At 43.2% G+C, this 21,076-nt stretch overlaps 1 protein-coding gene across 3 annotated transcripts in view; it reads right to left on the bottom strand.

The window, feature by feature from the left end:
* strbp (spermatid perinuclear RNA binding protein) overlaps window positions 1–21,076 on the bottom strand; it is a 116,163-nt gene that overhangs the window by 55,011 nt on the left and 40,076 nt on the right. For all 3 annotated transcript variants that reach the window (XM_072658125.1, XM_072658124.1, XM_072658126.1), the window contains exon 2: window positions 18,817–18,885. The gene's annotated coding sequence lies outside the window, so the exon portion shown is untranslated. The remainder of the gene's footprint in view (window positions 1–18,816; window positions 18,886–21,076) is intronic.

Raw genomic sequence — 21,076 nt, 5'->3', positions numbered from 1 at the left:
AGGGACGGGCCTGGCTGCCTCCTCATTACACACAGGTTGCCAGATCAGTGGCACACACCCCTCTGCGCTCTGTTTATTGGAAGCCCTCCTTTAATGAATCTTACTCACGGCAACCCAGCAGCTGCTCCCACAAAGGCTGAGCCCAGACTGACGAATAAACAGTCCTGCTATTCCTGCAGCTTTAAAACCGGACAAACTCCACAAAAACAGGCCTAATTTATGCCCCATTTCTGCAGATCAGTGGCTTCATTCATGTGTGGTGTATTTTTAACAGCTGTGTCCGACTCGGATTGTCTGACGGCCGGGAATACTCAAACCTCCATCTGGATCCGAGTGTTTGCCTTCCTTCTATTTTAACACTTTGGGTTATGAACTTATAAATGGCAAAATACCCCCCCCCACACACACACAGAATAAGGGCTTTCCTAAAGACTCATTTTCCATCATTATTAATGGTACATTACTGCTCAGCAGCACGTAGAGGTTTCTGAGAGTGATTCTGCATCAGAGCGTTATTAAATCAGTAACAGGATGTTATCAGAGCACTGTGGAAGTCTGTGGAACTACTGTGGAAGTCTGGAACGCAGGTTCCTAAAGAGCTGAATGCCAAATGCCAAAAAATCTAATCTCATGAACGTGTCAAATCTCAAAAAAATAATAATAAAAAAATAAACACACTAACAGCTACTTCACTTCAACGCCAGAGTGGGTTAGATTTTCCCCACGAAAGAGGATGCAAGTGGAAGGAAGGGGGAGATTTTTCTTTTTTAATGAAACAATTGAAATAAAGTCGAATTTAACACTATTTTAAATAATAAAAAAAATAGCTCATTTTAAATAAAATGTAAGAGTATTTTAGGAAAGTACATAAAATATAAGAATGCATTATTTAAATAAAGTATATAAATAAAATGCAAATAGTCTAATTTAAACAGTCCATAATAATTTAAATAATCCAGTTTAAATATATTTTAAAAAAATTGTTTTAAATAAAATGTCTATATAATCAAATGTAAAAATATAATAAAATATTTAAATAATATATATAATATTTAAATATAAATAGTAAAATTAAAAAAATGTTTGTCTACTTTAATTTAAATAAATATTTTAAATAAAATGTAAATAATTAAAATATTTAATAGAATAAATTGAGTGCCTAATCACATTTAAAACAAATAAACAAAGTCAGTTTAAATAAACTAATTAATTCAATTAAAGAGCATAAAATAAACATTTGTTTAAATTCTACTTTAATGCATCAGTTAAGTTATATATATATATATATATATAAATAAAATAATTTACATATGAGAGAAAGAGAGCGTGACACTATATATTATATTATATTATATTATATTATATATATATATATATATATATATATATATATATATATATATATATATATATATATACACACACACACACACACACACAAACACACATACACACAATATAAGTGATTAATGAAGACTTAGGATTATGTCTGCTTCCAAATTCTCGTCTGTCCAACGTCCCCTCAGAGGTCAGTACAAGTCTGAGAGCTGTCCTGTGCCCTGTGGGTCAGTACCAGAACCACACCTACTGTTCCAGCTTTAACGGCATATACATTTTTCAGCACGCCAAATCCATCATTACAATTAAAACACTGTATTTATACAATATTTTTATCATTTAAGGGCTCCGACCAATTTATGCTCCAGCATCGATCATTGCCGAGGACCCTACGTCGTACCCGCCCTGTCATTTGTTAGCAACGGCTACTAACGTCAACATACAATCCGCTCAGTTTCAGCCGCCATCGTTTGTAGCTGGCCGAGGAAGTCAACCCAGTGGCATATAACCCCCACTGCCATCTAGTGCTTCGGTGGTGTATTTGCAGAGCGACACAGACACACAAATGCACACGTATTCTCGCTCACGGCGGCGTAGGCCACTTGCACAGGCTATGCAAAAGCAGAAATCAGCCTTCAACTGCAGCCCCTGTACCACGCTGACTCCAAACTGCACCACCAGCAGTTTAGAGTCAGAGTACAAGCTGCTGTTACAGCTTAATCCATCATGCCAACACCGCTAATAACGAACAGAGGGCACTGGCCACTAATTAGCATGATAGAACTTGCTAAGGATCTGTGGTGGCTATTTGTTTTCATTTGTTAGCAGCATTAGGACTGGTGTCTTAACGAAGCTAAATCTGTAATTGCTTTCTAATTAGGTTAAAGTTGGTCTGGTGGTCACACTACTCACATAGGCCCTACAAAGTGGGCCCTACGAAATACTACAGGCCTACTACTGGGCCTGAATGTATCCCCTTTCAGTTTTCCTATGTAGGCTTTATCTAAACTACTAGCTGTCATACACACAAAGTAAAGAAACAGAGGTGGTTCACTGGTCATCTAGGTCCTCTAACCTGCCACTGTTGGGTGACTGAGCAAGAACCTTAACCCTCTCTGCTCCGGGGAGGGGGGGGGGAGGTGTTACCATATGCTCCAAGCCTGGCTTTCCAAGCTGGGACAAGCCAAGAGAACTGTACCTTTAAAAAGGAGCTTCGGAGTCGTGCTAACACACCAACCGTAACAGGGAGAATGGAGACAGTGTCGTTCCCACTGCGGGCCGGAACGCCGCTACTGCACTAAGGGACTATGGTGGAGCTGCACAAGACCTCTCTGCAGAACTGCCTAACATTGCAAAGTCATATTTACTCTACCACCTCAGTCCACATGGTTCTCTACCTTCAGATGACGCTTCTGTATATCTCAGCTTGTCCATGAATGCATGCGCACAGCCAGCTGTCCATGAGAGGGCAATCAATGCGGGATTTGTATTTACTGCAGTGGAGTAAAAGTGAATTACACTCCCTAACTGTAGAGAGAGCCCAGCAGCAAAACTTCCATTCACACAAGCAACACATTCCAATAAACTGATGGATTTGTTCAATTTGGGACCTCGATAGGTTTACTCTGACTCAAGTAACTGTGTACCGACATAACTGCAGATCTTGGATCCTGGGTAAAAAAAAAATAATTTACTAAATAAATAATGTCATAAAACAGACAGCTGTCCAACACCAAGTTTAAGGTTGACCCCCACACTGTGTGTTACTCAGCTTAACTAGTAAGCTGGCAGTCGATCAATCTTATATTCAAAAGGTGCTCATTTGAATATTAGGCCACACCCATGCAATTCTCCGATAGTTCTGATCAGTGAATTCCGCTGTTTTTGAGCTGTGTTTTATTATATTTCCAGCTCATCTCTCCTGACCACAGAACAGCTTAGCATGCATCCTGATGATCCAGCAGCAGCTTGGGGAAAAAAATGCTGAATGGCCTTCCGGGGAGAAAACGGACACTATGGAAGAGTGTATAAAGAGTGTTGCCAATAATTAAGATGGAGGGAGGTGCTTCCAGCAGATTAGAGGTCAGCTCCTCAGGGGCAGCACAGGGGGAGAGAGGGATAACAAGGAAGATAAATGAATGCAGGTAGTAGGAGAGAAAGGAGAGGAAAGTGGAGCAGTGGTGAAGGTGGGTGAAGGTGTGTGTGTGTTAGAGCGGACTTGACCATAGACATGACCATTTCCATCAGGACTGGTCAGGTGACTTGGTCTGAGTTCACACACTGCACATTCTGACTCTCCTTATACAGACTTCAGCCTGCATTTACACCCAAATGTAGGCAAATGTGGGCAGTGGTGGCTCAGCGGTTAGAGCTCCAGGCTATTGATCACAGGGTTGTGGGTTCGATACCCCGGGCTCAGCAAGCTTTCGCTATTGGGCCCTTGAGCAAGGGCCTTCCCCCTTTGCTTCCCGGGCGCTGGAGTTTGCTGCCCACCGCTCGGGGGGGGTGCGCGCTCACTGTCCCTAGTTCACTAGTGTGTGTGTGTGTGTGTGTGTGTGTGTTTGCTACCACAGATGGGTCAAATGCGGAGGACACATTTCATTGTACATAGCACAGCAACAAATACATGCACCTTTAGTAAATCTGGTAGTTGTTTTTTATATTCTATTTATATTAATTATATTATATTAATATTCCATGAAGACCAATAGAAATGCTTGGCAATAACTTATATTTTTACAGTAGCATTAGCTTAACTGAGTGCTCTCTAGCTCTGTATTTCTCTCCTGGCTTCACGCCGTTTGGGGAGAACTTATAGTATTTCCCTAATAAATTACATACACGATTAATATTCGCCATAACCTTGCCTCCACCAGGTCTAGCTAAGCAGGCTAACAGGAACAGTTGGCCTCTATTTACCTCAGGAGTTTCCATTTGTAATATGCTGCAGCTAACTGACTGAGTTTACAACAGTGGTGCATTAACAGGGAATTCAGATGTTCTGAGATGGTCACAGGTTTACATCCAATGCGTATATAATTAGGATTTATTCATTCACATACTAACTAAGAGACATCAGTAATGATCTGGAGAAGAATCTGGTGTTGGGTTGGTTCAGTGTACACATCTGTTCGTGTAAACGGCAGGACGGTCAGGTTGCTTAGAGGCCCAGCAGAGCCCATTTTCCTCATTTGTGCTCCACTTTCGCTTCCCCTTTCAAAACACTTCTTATACAAATTGACTCCTGTGCAGCTACATCCCTCGCCTACATATAGACAAACACACACACACACACACACACACACACACACACACACACACACACACACACACACACACACACACACACGCACCAAGACACACTCCAGCGAGTCACACTGCGTTCTCAGCAGCTATGGGCCTTAAATAACGTTCAACATATCTTTGCATGAACAAACACAGCTGTTTGCCTGATAAACAAATCAAGAAACGTCTCACACACACACACACACACACACACACACACACACACACACACACACACACACACACACACATACATACACAAAAAGGGAAAAAGCTGCTGTCAATCAGGGTACGTCTGCTGAGGCAGTGGAGCTGAGGACCAACCCATCAATAAGTCTTGAGGCCCAACTCTGAGCCACCAGGAGTCGGGCAGCAGTTTGTACCCTCTGGACCTTCTGTACGGAGCTTGTGCTTTTGAGATGTTGAGCAGGTGCCAAGTATCCACCACTGTTTGTTTTAAACTCTTGCTTTCCGGACGGATTCACTCGTAGTGAAGTACATCGCATTAAAGAACATTCTGTATGGTCATTCCTGCTCTACTGTAAACAGCCGTTCTTCAGGCCCACACTGCAACCCATGCTTCAACTTCAACGCACCAGCTTTCTTAAACTTCACTTTGGCTGGGTATTGTAACTTTGTCCATCCTGTGCAATACATGGACAAAAGTATTAGGACACCTGCTTATTTACGGATTCATTCTAAATAAAGGGTTTAAAAAAAGTATCCTGCTTTTGTTGGAGTAACCGTCTGTACTGTCCAAGAAGAAAGACTTCTACTAGATTTTGGAGGAGCATTGCCGTGAGGATTTGATTGCACTGACCAACAAGAGCGACCTTAGTAAGGTCAGAATGTTGAATGATCACCACCCCACCTCATTCCCAACTCCTTAACTCATCCCAAAAGTACTGCATGGATTAGCATCGTCATTCCAGAGAGCACAGTTCTTCCACTGCTCCACAGCTCAATGCTGGGGGGCTTTATACCCCTCTAGCCCACACCTGGCATTAGACATGGTGCCATTAGGTTAGTGTTTATCTGCTACACAGGGTCCTACACTAGAGTTTATGTGCTTTTTATTGGCAACAGAGAGCAAATCAGCTAAGCAGCCTCTGCACTTGTGGTAGACAGCTGGACAGGCAACCTACAGGCCATTAGTGTGGAGCTGGACTGAGACTGAGCTCCAGTTCTAAGTGACACAGCGGTTTAAATACGGCAGCAGACTTCTCTGAAACACTGCATAAACACAAAATCCACAGTGAAGAGATGTTAATGCAGCCTTTAAGAAAAACAAAAACACACACACACACACACACACACACACACACACACACACACACACACACACACACACACACACACCTCTAGGAGAGCATTCTGATCCATAATGAGTTGCAGGATTACACAAACACAGAGGGATGACAGGTGAAATAAATGAAGTGCTTCAGCTTAGGCTGTGTGTGTGCGCACGTGTGTGTGTGTGTGTGTGTGTGTGTGTGTGTGTGTATTTATCTATCTAATGATTGGTGAAGCATTCTAAGCGAAACTGACCCAAAAGCCCATTACTTAACACCGAGTGTGTGTGTGAGTGTGTGTGTGTGTGTGTGGGGGGGGGGGGGGGGCGTGCGAGACAATGAGTCTTGGACCATCCAGACAGGGGCATCTGAAAAAGACAAGGACAAACACACACACACACACACACACACACACACACACACACACACACACACACACACAGGCAGTGGGAGGTAAAAGTCACCATGAGGCCCCAAAGAGGAACACACAGACACAAACACACCGCAACTACCACACTAACTAGCGCGCACGCACACACACACACACACACACACACACACACACACACACACACACACACACACACACACACACACACACAGCAGGAGGTAAAAGTCACCATGGAGAGCCCACAGAGGAACATGCACACACATATGCACATAGATATTAGCAACACACACAAACACACACTGCAGAAAGCCCTCTGTGAGCCAAAGAGATGGAATAATGCAGGAAACGTGAGAGAGCGTGAGAGAGCGTGCAAGGGTGCGATGCAGACAGACCGACAGGGAGAGATCCCAAATAAACAAACATTTACAGGGTAGTTCTGGGAAAGAGACACAGCTTATTATGTAATTATTGCTGCTTCTATTGTTACTTTTATTGTTATGGTTATAATGTATTGGCAATATTGTACTCATTACAGAGAGCGAGGGAGTGCGCGAGAAAGAGGGAGAGATGCACTCGCTCAGCTAGCTCATCACTTTTGTATCCAGCAGTAAATCAATGAGCTTCTTCAGGAGAAGTGTCCAACACACACACACACACACACACACACACACACACACACACACACACACACACACCTCTCACTCAGACACACCCACATACCTCTTAGCATTCAGCCGTGCACTCCAGCCTTACTTCAGTGTTACACACATGCATCAAGAAGAACCTGGAAGAGCATCACATCCGACACCCACCAACCCCCCTCTAACTGCCCTTTTTCATCCATACCCACAATCGCAGTAGAGAGAACACACACACACACACACACACACACACACACACACACACACACACACACACACACACACACACACACACACTTTAATTGGTTGCACATAAAAGACAATTTAATCAAAATGATCCAAATATATATGAAAGAGTCCAACACAGCCCTCCAGCTCATTAGCTCATAACAGCCAATTCATTTCACGGATAAAAGGACAGGAGAGCAACAATCAGGAGTTTACAGCAGATAAGGCAGATATTTAATCTGCAGTTGTTGCCATTAATGTTTTTTTTTTTTAAAGTCACACACTAAATGAACGCACCTATTAGGAAACATAAAAAAAGAAAAGTTGAATGCCCGGCGGCTATACCGAACACAAGCGTGCACACTCAGCATTCACATGCAGCACGTGTGTGGGCCTACTTGGCTGCTTCCTCACTTAAAATAACATGATGTAGCAACTGCCCCTTAAAACAGCAGCTTCAGAGTCAGGCCGATTCTCCACTGACTGTAACAGGAAGTCATTGCCACTCCACTCCGGGCTGGAACGCTGCTGCTGCGGCTGATGCTCTACTGAACTTTGGCAGTGATGCTGAAGACCTACCACCTCAGGAAAGCTACATTAGTTGGACCAGTTGTGTTGGAGGCAGGGGAAGCACTGTAAGATGCAGGGCAATGCGCCAAGGCCAGCTTTGGCACATTAGCGAACAGCGAATGCGAAAGCACAGAGCACACAGAGGGCGGGTTCACTGCCTTTAAGCCGGGCCCCCTGTCCTGCTGACGCCACATCACGTGAACAAACCCTGACGCTATTCTGAGACTTCATGAGACTTGCTGGCAAGCAGGCATTATTTTCATGCATCAAGTCATACACTATGAAATGAACACACCACCAGCTACCAGGTTGTGTTTATGGTACATTTTTTACTAATATCACTGGTGTTGCTTATTAAGCTCCGCCTCCACGTGCTTGTTATCGTCCCCCAATGTGCCCCCCCCCTCAAATTTATGTGGAGTATGAACTAACATTTCTCAAGGCTTTCACAATAAATAATAAAATAAAATACATCAAATATTTCAGAATTTGACCACACACACACACACACACACACACACACACACACACACACACACACACACTCACTTACTTTAATACACACAGAGACACACATACCCTGGTGGAGCAGAGCCCAAGCCCGGGCAGCCACTTCCCAAAACCTGCAGCACCATCTGCTTCTGTAGCAACTAACGCAGCAGGCTATTCAGCACTGCTCCCTCCAAATGCATGTATGCATATATAGATGTGTGTGTGTGTGTGTGTGTGTGTGTGTGTGTGTGTGTGTGTGTGGCTTTAAGACAGAGATAAATAAAGCTTTATTTATGTTACGTGGGAAGAGTGAAAGTTTGCAGTGCTCATGTATTCTGCACTGTGTGTGTGTGTGTGTGTGTGTGTGTGTGTGTGTGTGTGTGTGTGTGTGTGTGTGTGTGTCTCAATCACTGAATCCATCTATTCTGGGTTAAAATGGGCCTACATGTCCGTTTTTCAGGTGAAACAGAGCTCTAACCTGGCACTCACTAAAATTCTGATTTCTGCAGACATTAATACTGTGTTTAGCAACAACTGCAGAAATCATTAGCACTATGGTTCAATTCCCTTCTCTTCTATAGAAATAAAGCCACAACTGTCCAGAATGGTGTCAATTTCAAACAAAGGATAGGGCTATTAAGGTCAGAAAGGGGTGGTCTGTCGGGGGGATGACAGAGGAAGACGACCAGAAGAGAGGAGACACACAGAGCAATTAAAAACTGTAGTTGCACTGTGGGGCCCATGTAGGCCATAGACTTTGAGAATGCTTAGCTTACAAGAGAGGGCTGTGTGTGTGTGTGTGTGTGAGAGAGAGAGTGGGCAGGAGAGAACAGGAAGTGAGGCGGCCAACAGCAAATAAATAAGAAGTGAATGTCACGGCTGGTTCTGTCTGAACACTGAATTCACAATAAGGCCATAAGTGACCTCTCTGGCTTTCCGTGTGTGTGTGTGTGTGTGTGTGTGTGTGTGTGTGTGTGTGTGTGTGTGTGTGTGTGTGTGTGTGTGTGTGTGTCTCTCTCTCTCTCTCCCTCCCTCTCTCAGAAGAGTGTCACAGGAGTCTGGCTCCAGGGGGGCTCTCTGACACTTAGTGTGCCCTGGAAAGACAAACAGATCCCTCCACGAACGGGCAGTGTGTGTGTGTGTGTGTGTGAGTGTGTGTGTGTCAACAGGGAAAAAAAAGCCTGTCTCAGCAAAGTCTAGAATTCTTAACAGAGTTCAGCAACTTCTGTGCTCCCAAACACATCATGCGAGGAAAGTGTGTGTGTGTGTGTGTGTGTGTGTGTGTGTGTGTGTGTGTGTTTTACAGTGTGCCTTCTCACCTGCCTTCAGTATCTTACTGCATATTCATCAACTCTGGTCTCCAACTCCCTCATCATGTGATCTGCTGAACTCTGTGTGTGTGTGTGTGTGTGTGTGTGTGTGTGTGTGTGTGTGTGTGTGTGTGTGTGTGTGTGTGTGTGTGTGTGTGGTCAGGTGGTGCTGAACTGTCAGTATTAACAGTTATGGGAAGGTCTGCAGTGTGAGAGTCTAAAAGCGGTGGGTGTTCTGCTCATGTGTTAAATTCTACAGCAACTATGAATCTCCCTAAACCTTCACTTCCTCTCTCCCCTTTCTTCCCTTTCAACTCTGGCTTCTTTCCTTTTCTTTCATCTCTTTTCTTTCTTTTTTCCCTTTTTCATTTCTTAATTTTTTACTTCTTTTGATCTCTTTCCTTTCTTCCCTTTCTTTACTTTCATCTTGTTTTTCCTTTCTCCTTTCCTCCCTTCCCTCTTTCCTCTCTTTCTTTTCTCTTCCTGCTACAGCTTTCATTCCATCCTTCTCTTTTCTCTCTCTTTATTTTCATCTTTCCTTCCTACTCTATATTCTTCTCTTTCCTCTCCTCTCTTCTCTTCCCGTTTTCCCCTTTATCTTCTCATTCCTACTCATTTCCCCTCTTTGTTTTCTCTCTCTTTCATCTCTTCTTTTTTCTTTGTACTCTTGTTTATCTACTCTACTCTAGACTTTTCCCTTTTGTTCTTTCCCTCTACCTTTCTCTATTGCTTTCCCTGTATCCCCCTCCATTCCCCTTTCCTTTCTCCTGCGCTCTCTCTCTCGCTCTGCCCTTTCACTTTCTCCTCTCTCTTTCTTTTACTTTCTCTTACTTGCTTTTTCTCTCTCCCTTTCCCATCTCTCCATTTTCCATCCACATTCTTTTTACTTGTTCTTGTTTCTTCTTCTTCTTTTTTGTTTTTGTTTTCTCCTTTCCCCCCTTAGGATCTTTGGATCCTACCCTGCTTAGGGAGACTCAAAGAAGAAGTGTGAAAGACAGGAACAGAGAAAGATGGGGAGAGAAAAAGAATAAACAGAGAAAGGAAAATGAAAACGGCGGCTCCGTCTCCACGCAGGCTTATCCAGTGGGAATCGTCGTCATGGCTACATCTTTTCAGCAGCACCCCGAATCCCAACGGCGCCCGAGAGAAGACGGGAGAAGGATGGAGGGAGGAAATAAGAGCAGGAGTGAATGAAGACAGAGATAGAGAGGTAAATGAAGAGCGACAGAGGGGGAGAGAGAAGACCGACAGAACAGCTCTCAGTGTTCACAGCGCGCGAGAGAGCGAGAGAGAGCGTGCGAGGGCACGACATCACTATTCAATACCATTATTTATGTTCATGAAAAATCCCAGATCTCCAGTTAGAGCAACAGTTCTGTTCCACTCAAGTAAACAAGTAAAGAACAACTGACTTTCACTTTATGTCAGAAGTAAATATCTGGAGCTCTGAGTGCCAACATCGCCAGCAGCCGGAGTCTGAGCGAGCACAACTGGCCGTGCTTTCTCCAGGCAGGTAGATGGCGCTCACTGCCCTCATCACTCTAAAAGTGATGTCGGCCGGTACATACGTCTGTTAGCTGGTGCGATGGAGCTGAATACCTGGCTCTTTCCTCATTCCAGGTGGCTGGTTTCACACGTAACGGAAGAGACATGTGTTAAGTCCTTACCCTCCTAGTGTTGGGAGCATTGCTCGTGCTAGGGGGCGCTATGGGTAGGTAGGTAGTTGATTAATTAGTCATTACACTAAAACAGGGTTGTACAGTACAACCACACACACCATTAGGCCAAGTCTTAGAAGCAGAAGAGATTCGAACAGATAGATCAGCAGCAGAACCGCGTCTGACCACAGATCAACAGAGACCCCCGCTTCCGACTCGCACCCACTGAGCCACAGAGCAGAACGCCAGGACCTGGTCCAGCACAGATGAGCCCAGAGACGAGGCCTCAGGCTGGGCTCGGCTCACTGCTCGGCGCCCTGTGTTTATGGATGCCTTCCACTGAGCTGTCCTTTCAGGGCAAACATTCCTGGCACAGGCTAAGAGTGCATCAAACAGAAAACACACGCCAGAAAGAGAGAGAGAGAGAGAGCAGGAAATGAGAGATGGTGAGAGATAGAGCGAGCAAGAGACAGCAAGAGTGCGTGCAAAAGAGACAGATAGTGTGTGTGTGCCTGTGCGCGCAAGAGAGAGCGTGCAAGGGAGAGGGAGAGCGAGAGACAATAGCAGGAAGAGATGGGAGCAGGGTTGTATTTGATTAGAGGTGGTGAACTGGGAATAACAGAAATGACTACACAGCAAAGAATGCCCAAAGGCGAGCATTTTTAAAAGTCGTAGAGTGTGCGCACACACACACACACACACACACACACACACACACACACACACACACACACACACACACACACACACACACACAATAACAGCTATAACTTCTGGGGAAGGGACTGCAGAAGTCCCAGCAGCACTGGGGGGGATGGATATATGCTTACCGAATCACTCTACATGTCACTGACATGAATAATTCACACACACACACACACACACACACACACACACACACACACACACACACAGATCAGAATACACTTGTCTGCAATGCAGAGTAGGGTAACACCAGCCACGTAGCGAACATGCATGATTAACACCTGACTGTATAAAAACCTAGCTATATGTCCCAATGTTTGTGGACGCCCCTTCTAATGAATGCATTCACTACTTAAGCTGCACCCATTGCTGACATAGATGTACAGCTCGTCCCCAAAGAGAAGTACTACCAATAGAATAGGACTCTCTGGAGCAGATTATCCTGAACCTATTGGCACCATGCTGCCTAATGCCAGGTGTGGTCTAGAGAGGTATAAAGCCCCCCAGCATTGAGCTGTGGAGCAGTGGAAGAACTGTGTTCTCTGGAATGATGGATGGCGCTCCATCCAGTACCTTTGGGGTGAGTGGGGGAGCTGGGGATGAGGTGGGGGTGGTGATTGTCCAACATCCTGAACCCACTAAAGCCTTTGTCGCAGAATGCAATCAAATCCTTACAGCAATGCTCCAAAAGCTATTTTGAAGCCATTTTCTGATTTCAGAAGAAACAATGAATGAGAAGGTGTCCCAATACTTTTGTCCACATAGTGTAACAAGATGCAGATAGTCTATAATACAGACAGACAAGATAAATAGATAGACAGAACAGGCAAGACATACAAGATAGACAAAAGAGACAGACAGACAGACGGACGGTGAGAAAGTTAAATCTGATTAAAGTAAAAAGATGAAAGAAAAGAGAAATGAAAGAATTACAGAAGGAAAGAACAAGTGAAGATGAAAGAAAACAATAAAAGGAAAGAAACAGATAGACAGACAGGCACTGGCTGCCAAAGTCATCGGCTTCTCAAGGACACTGCGGCGAGTGTGTGTATGTGTGTGTTTCATCCTGCAAGATGAGCAGGCAGGAATATGAGAAGCAGTGTGGGAATACACTCACGTGGATGTGCTTTATTGTATGAGGGGGTGAGGTGTGTGTTTGTGTGTGTGCGCGGTCATATAGCCTGCAGAACCACTTGAACACACACACACACACACACACACACACACACACACACACACACACACACACACACACACACACACACACACACACACACACACACACGTTGGCCTCTCTTCAGGTGGTTCCAGCAGAAAAATCACTTTAAACTCTTCACAGTCTTTAATGAAGGCTGAGCCCAAGACAGCAGAACACACATCTCACTCTCACACACACACACACACACACACACACACACACACACACACACACACACATACACACACACACACACCGTGTCTGTCCTAGGTCATGTCTTTCTTGTAGCCTAAATCACCAGAGACTGATTAGCTCTGTGCGCACGCACACGCACACACACACACACACACACACACACACACACACACACACACACACACACACTCCATTTTTGGAGAGGAAGTTAGGGCATATTGGTCTGTCAGGACAGTGCTACGCTCCATTAGCTGAACTAAATCCAGAGGAGCCGCAGAGCTACACTACAGACCAGGCCTTCAGCACAAAAGAACAGAGTGCACACTAAATGTAGAGCAAGCAGCTCTACAGCTCTCCAAAACCCTCTCAGGCCTGAAAGAGGAGGGCTTGAGAGCTACAGGACGGCCTGTGCGGGACAGAGGTTTTGCTCTCAAAATTAGCTGGTGGTCAAACTGACAGGAAGGCCTGCACTTAGGCTACTGGTGTAGATGTAGCACAGAAACATGGATGCTGTGGGCTGAATGAGAATGACACCATATAATAAATGCCGGATGATATTAATTATTTATTTATTTCCGGACCGGCTTTAAGACTTACATGGGGTCCTGGGATAATTCCCCACGTTCACAGGGGCTCTGCAATTGCAATTTACATACTGTCAATAGAATAGGACTCTCTGGAGCAGATAAACCTATATACCTATTTAATACCCTTCATTTTTAAAAGAAACAATGGATGAGCAGGTGTCCCAATACTTTTGGTCATATAGTGTATGCCTGCGTTTTCCAGATAGAGTCCAGTCAACTCACGTTAGATAAAAGGTTTTTTGACCATATCGAGTCTCTGAGTGCACGTATCAGGGACATGAAGAAAACGTCCATCATCCAACCTCCCACCCAAACCTATGCTTCCTAGTCAAGGTGGGTTCGGAGCCTACCCAGAGTCAATGGGAGCCAGCTGGACAGGGTACCACACGGAACCAGGGTCATTTATCCTAGCAAATTTACCGACTGTGTGCTTCGGGGACGGACGGAAACCAGACTACACCAAGAAAACCCATGCAGACAAGAGGAGAGTGTGCCCAATTCCCAAGTGAGGATCAAGCCTACAATCCCTATATATATATATATATATATATATATATATATATATATATATATATATATATATATATATATATATATAAATAAATAAATAAATAAATCACCTCTTCACACTGTTGTTGGAACTATGTCACACCCTGAAAGTCATATGAGAGCCAAACTGTCATCAGTTCCGATTCTCTTTGACCTTTCTGCAGCTTTGGACACAGTGGACCACAAGAGCCTCCTGTCCATCCTTGCCAGCCCAGTCCTACTTTGAGAACTCACTGGTCACTCCATCTACAGAAGCTGGAAACCTTGATGTAGTCATGGATGATCAGTTATCATTCTCAAGTCATGTTGCAAATCTAACTCTGTCATGGAGATTTCTCCTGTACAACATCCGGAGAACTCGAGAGGCCACTCAGGTGCTTGTTCAGTCTCTCGTCACTTCAAGACTTGACCACTGCAGCTCTCTTCTGGCTGGTCTCCTTCTGCGCACCATCAGCCCCCTGCAACTTATCCAGAATGCAGCGGCACGGGTCGTCTTCAGCGTTTCTAAGGTCAGCCATGTCACTCCACTACTGCGTTCTCTCTTCACTGGCTTCCTGTAGCTGCTGCCCACACAAGATTCAAACCCCTGACGCTGGCCTACAAAGGCAAGAATGAACCAGCCCCTCCGTACATGATGGCAATGGTCAAAAGCCAGCTTCAAGTACGGTTCGGCTCAACCCACTATCCCTTAAAATCCACTGAAGACGAGCGTCCAGGCTTTTTTCTGTCCTGCACCGAAGTGGAGGAACGAACTTCCCCTGAGTGTCCGAACTGCAGAGTCCAACCCACCTCTTCTGTGGGAGTACTTGGGCGAAGAGTATAGTACTATGGTCTCCATATTGACTTGTGTTTGGTAGTGTCTAACCTTAGAGGCATCTTTGAATTTTTAGTCTATTCAAACTAGCTGAGGTTTTTCTTGAGTAAACAGTGAAGCACTTTTGTAAGCCGCTCTGGAGAAGAGTGTCGGCTAAATGCTGTAAATGTAGATGCCACTGTTAATGCAAATGTGATCATGTGACCCAGAAGAAAACCTTCAGGCCTACTTCTTCCTTAATCTTCCTCTAGTAACCTTGTGGCCGTTCAGCTGAGACAGTCCATCACTAAATAGATGTGTGAAGTAAAAAAAATAAAAATAAAATTAGACAAGAACTAATCCAGTCAGAAAAGAGTTAAATCCACTTAAAGCAAGTCCCACCATGCTCTCGTTGACACGTGTGTACATGGACCGGACAGCAGAATGCTTGTCCGGTCGGTCTATGCTGTTTATGCTGCAGTGAGCAGGAACAGCAGCACAGATCACACCACCATTCAGGTTCTGGCCAACAAGGCTCCAACATCTGTAATCCATCCATCACACTAGAGGAACAATGAGGTGCAGCCTTGAGCTTCCACACGGTTCTCCCGGGAATCTCACTGCAGCACAGCACTGAAGAACCTTTACCGTCTTTCTCAGTGAGCTAGCAGGACACCAAAAATAACTAAGCAGGTCTGGGAAGTCTGTGATGTGCTCAGAGAAGCATCCTGGCATATGTTGGAATGTCATTTGTCTAGTGTTGCAAAGGGATGGGAAATGTCCGATACATTTCCAGTATCTTTCAATGGTAACTTTGGAAATATATATATAAAAAATACTTTCCATGGAAATGATGGGAATTTATTAGAATAATAGGAGATATTGGCTCATTTACATGAACTATATCACACCATCACAATGTACCACTGTTTTATACAGCAGACATGAAGGCATACCAATACAAAAAAAAAATGCCACAGGAATTAATTAATGGATAATGATTAACCAGAATTCATGAGAATAAAATGGGAATATTCAAAGCGAAAGGGGAGAAACTTCTAACATGGTAAAAATATACTGAAGCATCCAATTATGGCCATTATGGCTCTTTATTATACCCTTTAACTCTCAAATATTCCTTTTTTATTTCCATAAATTCCCATAATTACCTGTTTATACCCGTGGTAAATTTTCCAGCTGAATATTGCAACCCTATATTTGTCACAATAATGATAATGATAAATACTTCCATAATGCCCAGCCATGCATAATCCCAATATGGCCAAATCCATCATGAGACATCATCTATCCCTCTCCTGCTTTACAAAACAGCCGGAAAGCTTGATTTCGTTGCTTAGCAGGTTTAAGGTCCCCTTGTGAACATGAGTACATTTTCCAAAGCAGATCACTTCCTCACCTAAGATTCAGCTCTCATGTAAAAAAAACACACACACACACACACGAGGACAGAAGGGCTGCAGCACACTTTCTCCCACCTCTGCACTCCTCAGCATGAAACCAGCCAAGTGGCTCAGCCTAATGGATTTTCCAGGATCCAGTCAGATGAAATAGTTATTCCGGCAGCCCTTCACGATCCATTTTACATTCACTCTCTCCCTCTCTTGTTAACACACACACACACACACACACACACACACACACACACACACACACACACACACACACACACACACACACACACACACACACACAGGGAGGGAGTGCCAGAAGACATACACTTGGTGTTAATGACAGTTGGTGAATCTCATTTATTCAGTGACTAGTATAAACAAGTCCATGATTTAATGCGCTTCTGCGGCTGCTCACCAAGGCCAAATATGGGGTCAACATGCAGTTCAATCAAGTACTGAATGAACCTTTTAAGACTGATCAGAGTATCTAAAAAAAGATTTAGAAATGAATAAATAAATATTACTATTACTACTACAACTCAAATATAGTGCAATAGCGGTCAGCCAGGGGTTAACTCAACCCTGGCTTTACTGGGAGATTGAGCACACAGCAGTCAGTCGTGCAGTGTGTACCTTTGCATGCTTTTTATTGCAGACTAAGGCTTCTCACATTCCACATGTCTCAGACATGTATACAACATTAAACACAGCAGAAAGGTCACTCAAACCGAAGCCCGAGTGCCGTCTGTCCTGCCTGCTATAACTCACTGTGTTATGTGCGGTCTTCAAGCCCTCACTGACCTCACCCAGACGATCCACTGCTGCACAAGAGTCTGGAAAGAGGACTCTGAAGACGTAATCTAGTAAAGATTCCTGAAAATCCAGCTCAACTACAGAACACTCTATACGGTCCAGTCATATGGGAGGTCTGTCTGTGTAAGGGCCTGAATCCTGGCAAAATTGACTTGACCTCACATCTTTGAAATAAGAGTTTGAGGAGTGTGTGAAAACACTGTTCGTTTAAAAAGCCATGACTTCCCACAGATATCAAAATATCTATCTAATATGATAATATGAATATATCTAATATAATCTAATATGACGTCACAAAATCAAACAACCATGTTCACATATATTCACCTACAGAATTCTAGCTTGGCCCACTCACACTGAACTTATAATGTAGGGGTTAGCAGATCAGATGAGGCATGATACACAGCAGCCAATCAGAATAGAGCTAATTTACATATATTCCTTTTAAAGGCACAGTAACATAAGCCACAGTAACATAAGTTTTATTTAAAAGGATAAAAAGGGGTTAAAAACAATTGTAGAGTAAAACTGAATAATTATTTTTTATTTATATTAATAATAATTAAACTCCCACAATTTTTTTTATGTGAATCTCTAGGAGCAAAATAACAGATATGAATCTGTTATAACATTAGCACACCTGCCTAAAACTGAGTAGGTCCCCCTTGTGCCACCACAACAGATTTGAGCATTCGAGGCATGGATTCACAAGACCTCTGAAGGTGTCCTGTGGTGTCTGGCACCAAGATGTTAGCAGCAGATCCTATAAGTCCTGCAATTTGTGAGGTGGGTGGGGCCTTCATGAGCATCAGTGATCTATAGGTGCTTATAACCCTGTCGCCAGATCACTGAATGTCCTTTCTTGGAGCACTTTTGGTAGGTATTGACCAACACATAACAGGAAAACCCCACAAAGCCCTGGCTGATGTTTTGAAGATGTTCTGACCCAGTCGTCCTGCCATCACAGTATGGTTCTTCTCAAACTGTCTCATGCTTTTAACACCTTCATCACCTTCAAGAATTGCCTAATATACAGGTGAAGATGATCCATATTTTCACTTCATCCGTCGGTGGTGTTAATGTTATGGCTGATTGGTGCATAAATAAACATATTTCCATGCAAACGTGAAATATTTCAGAACAAAATAAAAGATCTGGCTGCACATCGGTCTCATGACGGCATTCTCAGGGCTTTTGTTCTGCAAACATCAGAAAATAATCCTGCAAATAATCGGCTTATTTCTCCTTAAGCATCTAATCGGATGAGTGTCTTTCTTTCAATAACTAACGGATTAAAAATGGTCTCGTCTTCTGTTACCGTTAACCATCACCTACTCAAACAGAGAGAAATGCACCTACCTGCAGCTGCTGTTTCTTCCACCACCTCCCAAAAGGCTTTTTACGGCGGGAAAGTGAGGTGTTCAGGACCTGGAAGACAAAACATTTCATCTGTCAGTCAAAGACTCTGAAGGCCTCGAAAACCTGCAATTAGCAGCAATAGAAAATCCACCAAGAGCAGCAATCAGGTCTTTACACATCTGAGCCGACACAGGGCTGATGTTTAAAGAACAAGTCTGGAGAAACATTAAATGATCAGGATTCATCATTTCCATCAGATGCAGTCTCGGATCTGACGCACACAACAGCTTACAACAAGAGATGCTAGAAGCTAATGTTGCTAACAAATGCTGCACCTAGGCCGCCACTAATCTCATCTCTATAAATACACGCCCAAAAGAGCTTGCCTTGTTTGGCACGGATCAGCGTTGGCTACAATACGGTATGACTTTTGAGATCAGTCTATAAACACAAACAACTTCTCCAAACAGCTCAACGATGGAGCAGCAACCGGAACCCCTTTTTACCCCAGCGCAATATGTGGTATCATTCCGCACATTGTAGACTTGTATTAAAGAGGAGTAGTGCTGCAAAACAGGAGGTTATGCTCTTTAGAATATAGTTCCACCTGAAGATCAAACGCTTGAATAATACCCATCCAAGCCATTTTTTTCATTCAACTTGTTTATCAGCTTTGACAGATTTCTTTTATTAATTTTTTAGAGCAACTATGACATTGTTACACCGGTCACTTCATGTGACCAGTATCTGGCAAAATGAAATTAAAATTTCTGTCTGAAGCCAAACAAAATTAACACCAAACAAAGTTTTTCCATTCACCCCCCCTCCCCCCATTGCATAAATCACGTATTTTCAAAGAAATCACGCTTTTCAAAAAAATTATTAAAAAAGACAAAACTACAATAAAAAATTATATATTTATTAAAAACACTGAACTTTAACATCCCAGCAGACATATAAACAAAGCACGCTGACTTTAAATATATTAGCATAAAATAAACTTTTTTTTAAATTAGTGAAATATTTGCCCTTAGGATAAAACTACAATGACTATATATTAATAGTCATCAATATAAGTTAATAGTAATTAACAAACAAACGAGTAGCTGGGCAATATGGGGGAAAACATATATAACATATATATATATGTATATGTGTGTGTGTATGTGTGTATTATATTCATTATTATTCATTATTATATACATATATATACACACACACACACACACACATATATATATATATATATATATATATGTATGTATGTATGTATGTATGTATGAAGTGTGTGTGTGTGTGTGTATATATTTATTAATTATAAAGACATTATGACATCCGATTTCACCATGTAGAAAAACTGCTATCCAGATACTCTCCCATACTGAGTACCATTGACTTAAATAGGACTGATTACACTCTTTGTAATGAAAAAGCACTGATGCTATCCATGATACGCTCATTAAGCATACTGTGTACCACAATAATAAAATATTGTCATATTGCCCAGCTCTATCTATAAGCCTATGTAATTCAACGTCCTCAGCAACAGAGAATGGCTGGTCGTCCAAGGCGATGAACGCTATTATCTCTTGGGTGAGGACTTCTGCTTTGGCGCTGCAGTCACCGGTTAACCCTTTTGCCTTTTCAAAGAAGTCACTCACAGATGAAGTAGATGTGCTGGGACTGGGAGGAGGAACTTTCCTTTTCACTGCTGCCGCCGCCGTGTCTTTCTCGTACTCGGCATACGGTTCTGGGTGTTGTGATTTCAAGTGATAAATTAAACTTGAAGTGCTGAAACTCTGCAGATGTATCCCCTCTTGACAATTCAGCAGTGCAAGTCTACAAACGGTTTCCACAGAGCTGACATGTTTGCTGCATTTACAAAGAGTTCCTCACTGCATGCTGGCTGGGATCTGATGGAGTCATCAAAAACGGCTTTATTCAGTATAAATTATTCAGCCCTTTCACTTATTCAACTTTAATATTCAGTGCATCACTGGTATCTGGATTGTCTCCGGATTAAGATTTCAGACACATGCTTTCACACTTGGAAGTGAAACCCGTCTCTTGATATTTGAGGGCCGAGTTCATACACAGTAGATCAGACAGGAGCTCCCGAACAGAATTCTTCTACAGGCTGGTTTTATTATGGTTCAGGAAGACCATGTTCACACACATTTCCCTTGTCAGACACACCCACTTCAACTCAGGAAAGGCATGTTAATGAGCTGATGAGCTGAATCAAGTGTAAACATGTGAA

Source organism: Salminus brasiliensis, chromosome 16, assembly GCF_030463535.1.
Source record: "Salminus brasiliensis chromosome 16, fSalBra1.hap2, whole genome shotgun sequence".
Taxonomy (NCBI): Eukaryota; Metazoa; Chordata; class Actinopteri; order Characiformes; family Bryconidae; genus Salminus; species Salminus brasiliensis.
The sequence above is the reverse complement of the archived record's forward strand: the minus strand, read 5'-3'. Positions and strand labels throughout refer to the sequence as shown.